This window comes from Salvelinus sp. IW2-2015, linkage group LG18, assembly GCF_002910315.2.
Source record: "Salvelinus sp. IW2-2015 linkage group LG18, ASM291031v2, whole genome shotgun sequence".
NCBI classification, from domain to species: Eukaryota; Metazoa; Chordata; class Actinopteri; order Salmoniformes; family Salmonidae; genus Salvelinus; species Salvelinus sp. IW2-2015.
Genome location: NC_036858.1, coordinates 35824635 through 35837917, shown reverse-complemented (window position 1 = coordinate 35837917; position 13283 = coordinate 35824635). Strand labels below are relative to the sequence as shown.

General features: G+C 46.2%; 1 protein-coding gene across 6 annotated transcripts in view; it reads right to left on the bottom strand.

The window, feature by feature from the left end:
* The window catches only part of LOC111977593 (bifunctional heparan sulfate N-deacetylase/N-sulfotransferase 2), a 218920-nt gene that overhangs the window by 79229 nt on the left and 126408 nt on the right, over positions 1-13283 (bottom strand). For all 6 annotated transcript variants that reach the window (XM_070448492.1, XM_070448495.1, XM_070448491.1 and 3 more), the window contains one exon: positions 667-744. The gene's annotated coding sequence lies outside the window, so the exon portion shown is untranslated. The remainder of the gene's footprint in view (positions 1-666; positions 745-13283) is intronic.

Below are 13283 nucleotides of genomic sequence, written 5' to 3'. Positions count from 1 at the left end.
GTGGACATCTAGTGGAAGCCTTAGGAAGTGCAAATGACCCCATAGACACTGTATATTCGAAAGGCAATGACTTGAAAAACTACAAACCTCAGATTTCCCACTTCCTGGTTGGATTTTTCTCAGGTTTTCGCCTGCCATATGAGTTCTGTTATACTCACAGACATCATTCAAACTGTTTTAGAAACTTCAGAGTGTTTTCTATCCAGATCTACTAATAATATGCATATATTAGCTTCTGGGGCTGAGTAGCAGGCAGTTTACTCTGGGCACGCTTTTCATCCGAGCGTGAAAATGCTGCCCCCTATCCCAAACAGGTTTTAAGAAATGTTCTTTCAAACAGCACATGATAACTGAATTGCACATCACAAAAATTCAACCAAGACTTCAGAAAAACTTTTTGAATAGCTGGTTGCCATTGCTATTATGAATAAATCTTGATTATAAAAAAAGCTACTTGTTAACCAAAAACTAGTGACCAGCTACCTTATATTTCACTGGCACCCTAGCGACCAACTAAAAATTGGTGTCGCACAGTAAAGTTAAACGGTTGCAAATGCGAGTGTTTGGTTGCAGTTTTGAACCCTGCACACACACAACACACACACACACACACACACACACACACACACACACACACACACACACACAGAAAACACAGTCTCTGACCTCTTCTTGCCGTGGAGATGTCCTCGTGTGCTGTCCGTGTGTCTGTCCCTCCTGTTGGTTGTGTCGGGTTCAGAAAGCCTTCAGAAAGGACAAAGAGAGGGAAACAGTTCAAGGCCAGGGAGATGACAGTTCTTCTAGGTAAGGAGAAACCACCATGGTAAATATTGGCTTTAGCCAGGCATGTATCTGGGCCATGGAGGGCTGCCTCTTAACAGAACTGGCATTCAATGCAAACAAACACACAAAAACACCCACATGGAAGTTTATGAAAGAGAGAGTCAGGGAGAGAGGGAGAGAGGAAGAGCATTGGGTTAGCATTTGTTTACCTCTAGCCCACCTAAGCCAGGAATATGACTGACTAGATCAAAGTACTGTGTACTAGGAGTGTGTTTTCTCAATCCTCTCCTTTATCTAGCACTGCACTTACACAACTGATTCAACTAATTGCCAAGGTCTAGAAACCAAATATCTACTGTCTGGTAGTCCTCAAGAAGGGAGGCTGCTATACTGCGTGCAGACACAAGGCGCACACACACAAACAGATCAGGTAAGTTAGGGGAATGAGTGGATCTCCCAAAAAGACCAACAAAGGGAAAGATGGTGAAGGGCTGAAGACTTGGTGTGTGTGTGTGATATTTCCCAGGTGATCATGTGAAACGTGCATTCTGTCTAGGGGATTCATCAGTGCTCTACCATGCGACTCCTCCCTTTTGTGTGTGTGTGTGAGTGAGAGAGAGAGCGCGAGAGAGATGGGGGAGAAAGAAAAAGAAAAAAGGGAGAGGGAGATGGAGAGAGAGAAAACAACAGTAAGGCAGAGTGACACAGTACAGAGGGTGGCTCCTTTGTTCTCCACCACCCAGAATCTCCTTTTAATGTTTCATGGAGCTCAGAGACAGCAGCCATCTCCTCTATGGAGGGGAGAACAGAGCAAAAGGACTGACACACACACTTGTTCATCTAAAACCACGAAGGCCACACAAACAAATCTTACACTAGACCTCAGTTAACAGGAATTCATAGACAAACACACACGGTCACATGCTGAGTATGTGCGGTATGTCAGAGTCCCGCAGTAGAAGCTGTGCTCCTGCCTCCAGTGGCTATCCTACTATTGATAGTGCAGCTCAAACAAACCCTGGCTATCAGAGCTGGCTGCTCACCAGGATCAATACAGAGGACTGTGGCTCTGGCCCATTCTAACTCACAGCCTCCAACTACCACTTAGAAGAAGAAAGAACAACCTCACTGGTTTCAGAGTCTGACCCTCCTCTTCCTACCTCCTCTTTCTTCCTCATGAGGCCCATTCTTCTTTCCTCCCCATCACTCAATACTCCCCTCCCTTTTTGCATCCCTCAACCCCTCTCACAACCCCCCTCTCCTCCTCAGTCTCCTCCATGCCCCAGGAATGAGGCGAAGGAGTCTATTATCTATTCAGCCATAAGGCCACTAATTGATTGGCTAACGGGAGTTCCCTCTTCCTCTATCAGTGAGCTACAGTGTACACTGTCAGCAGCCTTTAGAGAAGCAGGCCAACTGGCTGGAAATCATATTCTGGGCCCTTAACTTGGCTGGATCAATCGCCCAACACCGCTAGTAACGCACAACTTCAGTATGCTCCGTCACACACAACACACACACAACACAACACACACACCACACACACACACACACACACACACACACACACACACACACACACACACACACACACACACACACACACATCCCTGCAGACAAACAGCAGGGTGCCTCACAAAGCCAGACTCAAAGAGCATGGGAAGAGTGTTTTCATCGACTTGCCAGGATCGCACCCACCCACCCGCGCAACACCAGTGGCATTTCCGAGGGGGAATGGGAGTTGGCTGTATATCGATGGGGCCGCCTGCTTAGCGCAGCAGGAAGGCATGGAGGGACCACAGGATGCTGCCAAAGCTCAATGCAAAGCGGCAGCGGCAGAGATTAGAAAATTATAATATTTATTGGTCCTTGTTCAGAGAAAGAGCAATGTCCTTTAAAGCTGAAATATGTAACTTTTTGGGTGACCCTACCATATTCACATAGAAATGGGAGTCTAAGAAGTGGTGGATATGTTCTAGGTGCGCAATTTCTATGCTTACATTCTTAAGTTTTGTTTCCATCTTTTACTTTCGGTTTTGTACACAAGCTTCATATTGTTGAAAATATAATATTTTGGGTTATTGAAAATATATTTTAGCGGCTTAGTACAATTACTCTCCACACGTGCTTGTTTTGTCACAAACTGAATATAGGTGAACTATTAGAATTTTAGCAACCATGAAATGGCAGAACGATTTATACATATTGTACCTTTAAAGATGTAGCCGTCTCTTTGACATTTCATTAGCCCGAGCGCTGTTTCCAACTTAGTATACGGGCCTGTTGGTGCTGGCTCATAGGAGAGCAGGGGAGTCAACACAACAGAGATGCCAATCAAACACTGGCGCAGAGAGAGGGAGGCAGAGTGAGCGCGACACACACACAGAGACGTCTTAATTACCATCTACATGCACACACAATCACACAGTAGGAGTATGACAGACAGGGAGGGGAGAGAAGTGACGGGGAGGGCGTGAGCAAGAGTCAGGAGGGGAAGGGGGTGAGCAAGAGAGAGGGGAGATCAATGCAAGATGGCGCCGACAGAGATGGTCCCCTCGCTTTTAGTCCTTAGGAAACAATGGAGTATTTTGTTTTTGATGTATTCATTTTTACATTGTTAGCCCAGGAAATCTTGTCTCATTACATACAGCCCGGAAGAACTATTGGATATAAGAGTGACGTCAACGTACCAACATTATGACCAGGAATACGACCTTCCCGAAGCGGATCCTGTGTTTGGAGCACCACCCAGGACAATGGATCAAATCCCAGAAGCCGATCCAAAACAATGGTGCCGCAGAGGGGGCAGACGGAGCGGCCTTCTGGTCAGACTCCGTAGACGTGCATATCGCACACCACTCCTGAGTATACTACTTCAACATCCAGTCTCTTGACAACAAGGTAGACAAAATGGTTGCCTTCCTAAGAGACTTCAGATTGTAACAGTCCGTTTCACGGAAACATGGCTCTATCGGGATATATATATATTTTTGACCTTTATTTAACTACGCAAGTCAGTTAAGAACAAATTCTTATTTTCAATGACGGCCTAGGAACAGTGGGTTAACTGCCATGTTCAGGGGCAGAACAACAGATCTTTACCTTGTCAGCTTGGGGATTCGGTCTTGCAACCTTTCGGTTACTAGTCCGACGCTCTAACCACTAGGCTACCCTGCTGCCCCATATGTTGTTGGAATCGGTTCAGCCACCGGGCTTCACCATGCATCGCGCCGAAAGAGATAAACACCTCTGGGAAGAGGAAGGGCGGGAAAGTATACGTCATTATTAAGGACTCATGGTGTAATCATAACAACATACAGGAACTCAAGTCCTTCTGCTCACCTAGAATTCCTTACAATCAAACCTCCCAAGAGAATTCTCGTCAGTTATCGTCACAGCTATGTACATTCCCCCTCAAGCAGACACCAAGACGGTCCTCAAGGAACTTCACTGGCCTCTATGTAAACTGGAAACCATATATCCCGAGGTTGCATTTATTGTAGCTGGGGATTTTAACGACGCAAATTTGAGAACAAGGCTACCTAAATTCTATCAGCATATGGATTGCACTACGCACGGGGGTAATACACTCGATCACTGCTACTCTAACTTCCGCGATGCATACAAAGCCCTCCCCCGTCCTCCCTTCGGCAAATCCAACCATGACGCCATCTTGCTCCTACCGTCTTATAGACAGAAACTCAAACAGGATTACCAGTGACTAGAACCATTCAACGCTGGTTTGTTTTGATCACGCGGACTGGGATATGTTCCGGTCAGCCTCAGAGAACAACATCGTTCTATACGATGGCTCTGTGAGTGAGTTTATAAGGAAGTGCATTGGAGATGTTGTACCCACTGTGACTATTAAAAACTACTCTAACCAGAAACTGTGGCTGGATGAAGGCATTCACACAAAACTGAAAGTGCGAACCACCGCATTTAACCATGGAAAGAGGTCTGGGAAAATGGCAGAATATGAACAGTATAGTTATTCCCTCCACAAGGCAATCAAACAAGCAAAATACCAGTCCGGGGACAAGGTGGAGTTGCAATTCAATGGCTCAGACACGAGACTTATGTGGCAGGGTCTACAGGAAATCACGGACTACAAAAAGAAAACCAGCCACGTCACGGACACCGATGTCACACTAATACAGTGCCACCGCCACGGCCCACTAACAAGGACTGCGCCCCCCAACCCCTCTCCATGGCCGACGTGATAAAACATTTAAACATGTTAACCCTCGCAAGCCTGCTGGCCCAGATGGCATCCCTAGCCACATCCTCAGAGCACGCGCAGGCCAGATGGCTGGTGTGTTTACGGACATACTCAACCGCTCCCTATCCCAGTCTGCTGTCCCCACATGCTTCAAGATGGCCACCATTGTTCCTGTATCCAAGAAAGCGAAGATAACTGAACTAAATGACTACTGCCCTGTAAGCACTCACTTCTGTCATCAGGAAGTGCTTTGAAAGACTAGTCAAGGATCATATCACCTACACCTTACCGGCCACTCTAGACGCACTTCAGTCTGCATACCGCCCCAACAGGTCCACAGACGATACAATCGCCATCACACTGCACACTGCCCTATCCCATCTGGACAAGAGGAATACCTATGTAAGAATGCTGTTCATTGACTACAGCTCAGCATTCAACACCATAGTACCCTCCAAGCTCATCATCAAGCTGGAGGCCCTGGGTCTGAACCCCGCACTGTGCAATTGGGTCCTGGACTTCATGATGGGCCGCCCCCCAGGTGGTGAAGGTAGGAAACATCTCCACATCGCTGARCCTCAACACTGGGGCCCCACAAGGGTGCGTGCTCAGCCCTCTCCTGTACTCCCTGTTCACCCACGACCGCATAGCCATGCACACCTCCAACTCAATCATCAAGTTTGCAGACGACACAACAGTAGTGGGCTTGATTACCAACAACGATGATTACCAACAACGAGCCCGTGTGGCTCAGTTGGTAGAGCATGGCGCTTGCAACGCCAGGGTTGTGGGTTCATTCCCCACGGGGGGACCAGGATGAATATGTATGAACTTTCCAATTTGTAAGTCTCTCTGGATAAGAGCGTCAGCTAAATGACTTAAATGTAAAATGTAAACGATGAGACAGCCTACAGGGAGGAGGTGAGGGCACTCGGAGTATGGTGTCAGGAAAACAACCTCTCACTCAATGTCAACAAAACAAAGGAGATGATCGTGGACTTCAGGAAACAGCAGAGGGAGCACCCCCCTATCCACATCGAAGGAACAGCAGCGGAGAAGGTGGAAAGTTAAGTTCCTCGGCGTACACATCACATACAAACTGAATTGGTCCACCCACACATACAGCGTGGTGAAGAAGGCGCAACAGCGCCTCGTCAACCTCAGGAGGCTGAAGAAATTTTACAGATGCACAATCGAGAGCATCCGTTCAGGCTGTATCACAGCCTGGCACGGCAACTGCACCGCCCTCAACCGCAAGGCTCTCCAGAGGGTTGTGCGGTCTGCACAACGCATCACCGTGGCAAACTACCTGCCTTCCATGACACCTACAGCACCCAATGTCACAGGAAGCCAAACAAGATCATCAAGGACAACAACCACCTGAGCCACTGCCTGTTCACACCGCTACCATCCAGAAGGTGAGGTCAGTACAGGTGCATCAAAGTTGGGACCGAGAAATTGAAAAACAGCTTCTATCTCAAGGCCATCAGACTGCTAAACAGCAATCACTAACTCAGAGAGGCTGCTGCCTACATTGAGACCCAATCACTAGCCACTTTAATAAATGGATCACTAATCACTTTAAACAATGGCACTTTAAATAATGCCACTTTAATAATGTTTACATATCTTACATTACTCATATGTATATACTGTATTTTATACCATCTATTGCACCTTGCCTATGCCGCTCATCCATATATTTATACGTACATATTCTCATTCACCCCTTTAGATTTGTGTGTATTTGGTAGTAGCTGGGGAATTGCTAGATTATATGTTAGATATTACTGCACTGTCGGAACTAGAAGCACAAGCATTTCGCTACACTCGCATTAACATCTGCTAACCATGAGTATGTGACCAATAAAATGTGATTTGATAGCTAGAGATGAAGAAAGAAAAGAGGGAGAAAGCTATAGTAGGGGGGAAGGGAGTGAGAAAGAGATGCGAGACAGGAACAGCGGGAGAGAAGGAGGGGGCAAGAGAGAGAGTTCAATTCTATCCATTTTCTAAAGACTATGGGCTGACATGTCTACAGTCTGGTGTTGTTGGCTAAAAGCCCTGTGTTAGTAGCCTGGTCTGGGAGGGAATAGGAGCAAAACATGTAGCACCAGTCCACAGCTCTGCCCTCTGATAGGAATCATCATGGGGATATGACGCGTGAGAAATCTGCTCACAGATCCCTTGAGATTGGAATGAATCGGCCTTTCAGAGGCACTTTATCACACACTACTATATAGAGGGGACTGGGAGGAGGAAAGGAGAGAGAGAGCGCTAGAACACGGACTCTTTTAAAGAGAAACCATGTTCTGAACTTAGGTCTGCATCCATAGCCACTAAGAAACCATTCAGTCAGTTCACAATGTACTGTAGATGTATAGCGCTGAAGGTGGAATAATTATCTGCAACTATGACCAATACAAGAGTCAAAAGTCCATTTGAAAAATGCTTATAATCGCTTCAGTAAAATATAGGAGTTCTGTATTTGTGTATCCATTCTATCAAATAGACGAGTTCCCCCTAAAGACCGTGCCACTAGTCCAGCTGCACTACAAATCTTCTGAGGGAGCGCTAAACCACACATCCCTGAGTAAGCACTCTACAGAAATAGTCTCTCTGTTACAAAACATCCTGTTCTACTAGCCAAGTCCAATAAGAAAATGAGTCATTTATGAAGGCTGGCAAACATGTTCTAACTACTAACTAGTACCTACTGTGCAATATCAACACTCTGCCTTCCCCGAATTCAGACTGATGAAATGATGAGGAACATCGGAGAATATAGGCCGACTAACTCCACATTTCAAAAGGGGAATTAGGCAAAGGTGAAATACTGGATGGCTGGAGCTGAATACGTGGAACGGTATCAAATACATCAAACACATGGTTTCCATGTGTTTGATGCCGTTCCAGCCGTTAATTTGAGCCGTCCTCCCGTCAGCAGCCTCAACTGGTCAAATTACGTCTTTAGGCATGTTCGCATTTGTTATTTATTGAGGGTAGTTGTAAATAGAGCATCATAGGCTAGATGGAAAAAGAGGGGGGGGGGGGGCTCATTTAACTGTGGTGCAGCTTGTTTGGTGTTTTGTTCAGATGTTATGCCTTCGCTGAGACTTTTACATTTGTTGAGCCTTTGACTCAAGACAGAATAGAAAGGAGGGCAGAGGGTAGAATGAGGGAGGTAGGCAATGATGACAAAGAGGTAGCATTACAAGAACAGGGCAGAAAAGAGAGAAACCCATCGGTCAAAAATGAGGAACAGGAAAAGAGGATGTGTGCTTGCAGAATTTAAGCATAAAGACAGACGTTGAAAAAAGAAACTACTTGAGTCACTTTCTTGCTAGGTTGCTCTGGAAGTGCCTCAGAGCGGTACGTTTACACATTACGCATAGCCACTTAAAACAGCTGGACACCAATTGAGACAATCTTGGTTTAAATGTCTCGGCTCTGGGGGGCGAAACAAATGAATTCTCGCTTAACCTCCTACCTCCAGGTCACATAGGTCATTTAAAAAACCGTATGTGGTGTATCTGTATCAGATGTGCCCGGAGGATAGAGTAGGATTGGTTTACATGCCGTTTTAGCTTCAGAGAGGATAGATGCCGTTTTAGCTTCAGAGAGGATAGATGCCGTTTTAGCTTCAGAGAGGATAGATGCCGTTTTAGCTTCAGAGGATAGCTTGTGCTGCTGTACTGTCCCTGTGAGTGACTGAACTGTCTATAGCAGAGGCTACAGTATGATGAAGACGGGGGCTCAGGGCTTTAATGGCAGCCCCAACGCCTATGGAAGGAGCTGCCAGCCCTCAACATGTCTATTCAATTATAGAGGAGAGAGGGAGAGAACAAAGAAGGGAGAGAGAGAGACGACACAAAGGAGAGACCTAGAGCTAGATGTTCTGGCAGGCATCTGTAACCTCACTCGCCACAAGGATACAGAAACCCACTCCGACAGAGGCACAGACAAATATCCACAACTTACTGTATGCAGCACACTCGGTTGTCTTAATATGCTCTCATCACTACACCCATCACTTCCACACTGTCACCAGACACCATCGAGCAGTCCTCTCAACAATGGACTGCACTCCTCTGAACTCCTGACCCCAGGGTCATCCTATTGACTGTCGTCAGTCCATCCCCTCGCCCTATACAGCCCCAACGCTCCATTATCTCATGACCCCCACCCCTTCTATACAGCCCCCATGGTGCCTCTTCTTAAAGGCCAAACCTGACACCCATACAACATCCCCAATTACATCCCCTGTTCTCCCTCACACACCACTAGCACACACACCAAAAACTAGCACACACACACACACGTACAGACAGAGACAGACACCTCGTCAAGGCATTTATCTAAATTTCTAAGAAAATGTACTCCCATCCTCCTCGCAAGTATTTATAGCCAAATGTGGGCACATTCAATTAGGCCCAGCATTTGTGATTCTGAGTACACTTACTGAGAAAAAGACGAGCAAACCTGTGAGTCTGCTCATATAGAGGACGTGAGAGAGGAAAGGCCATGATAGCAGTAGTGGACCATGGGGGGGGGGGGGGGGAGACAGAGAGAGAGAGAGAGAGCAAGAAAAGAAAGAGAGACCACTAATGTCAGCTCCTTCACAGCCAGGCTCTATTCATTCACCCCCCCCCCTCCCCCTAGAGAACGCAGCTCATCGATCCACAGGAAAGTTAGCTTCTCCTCTCTCATGACTACGTTCCATTAAACCACATGGACTACTGGCTCCTACAGCTGAAGAAGCCCTTCAACGACCACTTCAACGCATGAACAGAGTCTGTTTAAGAGCATTCATAAGTGCCATTTTAAATGCATTCTCTTCAGTTGCTACCGACTAGGGATATCTTCATGCTCTTCTGTTTTGATGCACTCATCCACAGAGGTCCCAAGGCATTGACTGAAATCCCTTAAGAAGCAGCACTACTAATCAATGGAGTAGTGCTGAGGGGCAGGGTGCGTCTGTGGTATTTAGTGACTACAGAGGAAGGGCCAGTGTCCAGAGGAAGGTACCCTCGGGAGGCTTCCTGTGTCAACACTGAGGGGTCAGAGGGCACAGCCCTGGCCGAGAGCAAGAGAGCACATCAAAGACAGGGATAACAACCGCCCACACACAACTCACTTAGAACACGGTCAACACATTCAGGCCTAGTGTTATTTCCACCGTTCACTAAATTAGACCCTTTTGCTGATATTAGGGGGGGAGAAACAAGTCAATTCAATCAATCAATCAATGATTAAAACAAGAACCCTTATTTCCTCAAGCACGCAGTAGCAGCAATAATTCTCAATGGTAAAGCAGAAGACACTAACAGTTCCGTCAAATCCTAACAAGCACCCTGGAGTGTTCTCCAAATTAACACTAATCCCAAAACCCCTTGAAACAACATGAGATAAAAAAAAATATAAAAATCCAAAACCACAGGGCATGAGTCTCATTTTCCCCTCTCACTCGGAGACAAAAGGTACTCTTGAAGCAATTCTAAAAACGAGGGCATCACTATTGTGGCGTGTGTAGCTGAATGACAATGACAACGCTGGAGGATAGAGTCGGTGAGGGGTGGAATGTCACCTCCCCTTTTGGAAACAGCGGTCTGTCTGAGGACCTGAGTACAGCTGTAGCAGAGAGACTAGTGATCTGATGAACGCGGACATGACAGTCAGCCGCACACATCGCATGTGATTAAAGCACATCCGGTATCATTCAGACAACTTACTTGCAACACACGCAGCAAATGAGTACCGTGCAGGCCTATATCCGGCTTGTTATAGCATGAGCACGCACACATGGTTCATACATGCAATGATAACATGAGCTCGCAACTCACAAGTCCTCGGTTTTTCCTATCTCCCGGCAGAGGCTCAAGCACGCACATGCACAGCACACACTAAGCACACGCACAGAGCACAGTAAGTTAGCGGCTAGAGCCAGGTCCTCTGGCAGCAGAGGTCATTTAGAGGAAAGATGAGACAGGGATCGGAYGGAGGGAGGGATAAATAATGATGGAAGGCACATCTGTTTGGCGACAGCGACATGGCCACTCAGGTYGAGCATCCAGCAGCTCTTGAGAAACCTGCCACTTCACACAGCCTCTGGCCCAACACACAGTCACASACGGCTATAAATCTTTGATGAATGATCACACATACACACACCTCTAGATCCCAGAATAGATGCAGGCAGCCTTCACCTACCATAAACAGAAATGGGCGTGACAAAAACAACTAATTTGGAGGCTTTGATCATTAAAAAATGACTTAGTCCAAACAAAAACAGACGCCCTCTGAGGAAAATATGTTCTGTTGCTGTATTATGGAGGTTTCTATTCCACATGCAATACTGTGCAAATGTCCTACATACAACTCAATGAGACAAAGAAGGGCTGCTTTTATTTTTTATTTCACCTATATTTAACTAGGCAAGTCAGTTAAGAACAAAATTGGGCCAACTGAGCGCCGCCCTATTGGACTCCCAATCACGGCCGGTTGTGACACAGCCTGGAATCGAACCAGGATCTGTAATGACGCCTCTAGCACTGAGATGCAGTGCCTTAGACCGCTGAGCCACTCGGGAGCCCAAACCAATCCCACGTCTCTGCTGTGCTGACCTCAACTGGTCAACATTCCAATGGGAGGAAAAGACCGATAATGCTGACTGATGGCTTTTTACTATAAATTGAGCATTGTTTGAGCCCTCACAGGGATGGGCTAGCTAGTCCCTTTGCAATTACCTTGACCTATTGAAAGCCTTACCCCCTCCTGCACAGTGTGGTTAATCTGAGTTTTAACTCTCTGGGATAATCTGTCCTTATATGCACTGCCCCTAGGTCAGCCCAAGGACACCAGCTCACTGGCTTAACACAGATCACAGAGAGGGGAAGTGGCTATTCTGGCTACCATCAGACACAGGCTGGAAGGACCATACGCTGATATCAAAAGCACTGGAATTATCAGTGATCGACCCTGTGGAGAGATCCACAATCAGAAATCCCCTTTATTCTTATGCTTTATTTTACCTGGTTAGTCTCACTGAGATTAAAAGTCAATTTTGCAAGCGAGACCTGGCCAATAAAGGAACACACTAAAATTCAAATAAGGCTGTGACAGGTCCTGGCATTTTTTATGACCGTAATCGGTCGGACAAATGGCCGCGGTCACCATTTCTTTGAATAGCAAAAAATATATAAACTCCTCTGCTACTGACTGCATGGAGGAGGGTGTTGCTTAGGACTTGTTTGCAACAATACCTTGCTTGTTTCAGCAAGGAGAAACAAAGTTTCACCAGTCAGCTGTCTGTACACCCCCCCCCCCAAAACAGTTATGACAGTGTATTATTTTCTTCATCCATAATTGTCGGTTACATGAGTATACAGTAATTGTGCCAGCCCTAGTTTCAAACCTGTACAACATAAGACTAAAAGCACTACAGTATAAAAATAAAAAATGTACAAAAAATTACAGGCAATTTTCCATCAGATTTTACCCTAGTTTTTAAATAATTCAAGGAGACCTCTTGATTTTCTTGTTTTTTGGATTATTATTGTGTACTTGTTTGAAATGTTTACTGCATTGTTTGGAGCTAGTAACGTAAAGCAATTCGCTGCACCTGCTATAACACCTGCAAAACTGTGTATAAAACCAATACACTTTGATTAGATTTGATTTCAAGTCCTTTGTAGCTCGTTCCAAGTAGAGGGGGGAGAGTAGTGMAACGTTTTTTTAACTAGCTCTGTACGGGCCTTAGGCACCGTCAAGGAGATACAGTCCTGTCCTGTGAGTGTGGGAGCATCGTGTGAGTGATTCTGAAGTGAGAGATTAGGAAGTCTCAAACAGCTTGATGTTAGCACGGGCCGTTCCCTATCACTGCCAATTTCAGACAGGCCTACAGGCACAGGACTGGCCCAGTTGTCTCTGTTAGTCTGGCACATCCTGTGTCTGCATGTGTAATGGGTTGCCTAGCTAGCCTGAGTGAGTGTGATGATAATCCAGTGGTATGCCAAGATTGAGGAGGGAATTAGCTGTATGGATGACATGCAAGAGACAGAAGACACAAGGAAGGCCTCCATCTCGCTCTAGTGAAGCCATTAAATGGGGGAGGATGGCAAGAAGGATATGGGGATGAAAAAAGGGGAGGATGAGGCTTGCTCTAAATCCTCCCCAGGGTTGCTTTTCCCCGGTGACTATATGTATTTAATAATGACCAAACAAGGCCTTCCCGCTTTACCAGGAKGATTAGTGATAATCTTGGTTAATGCTTTGACAG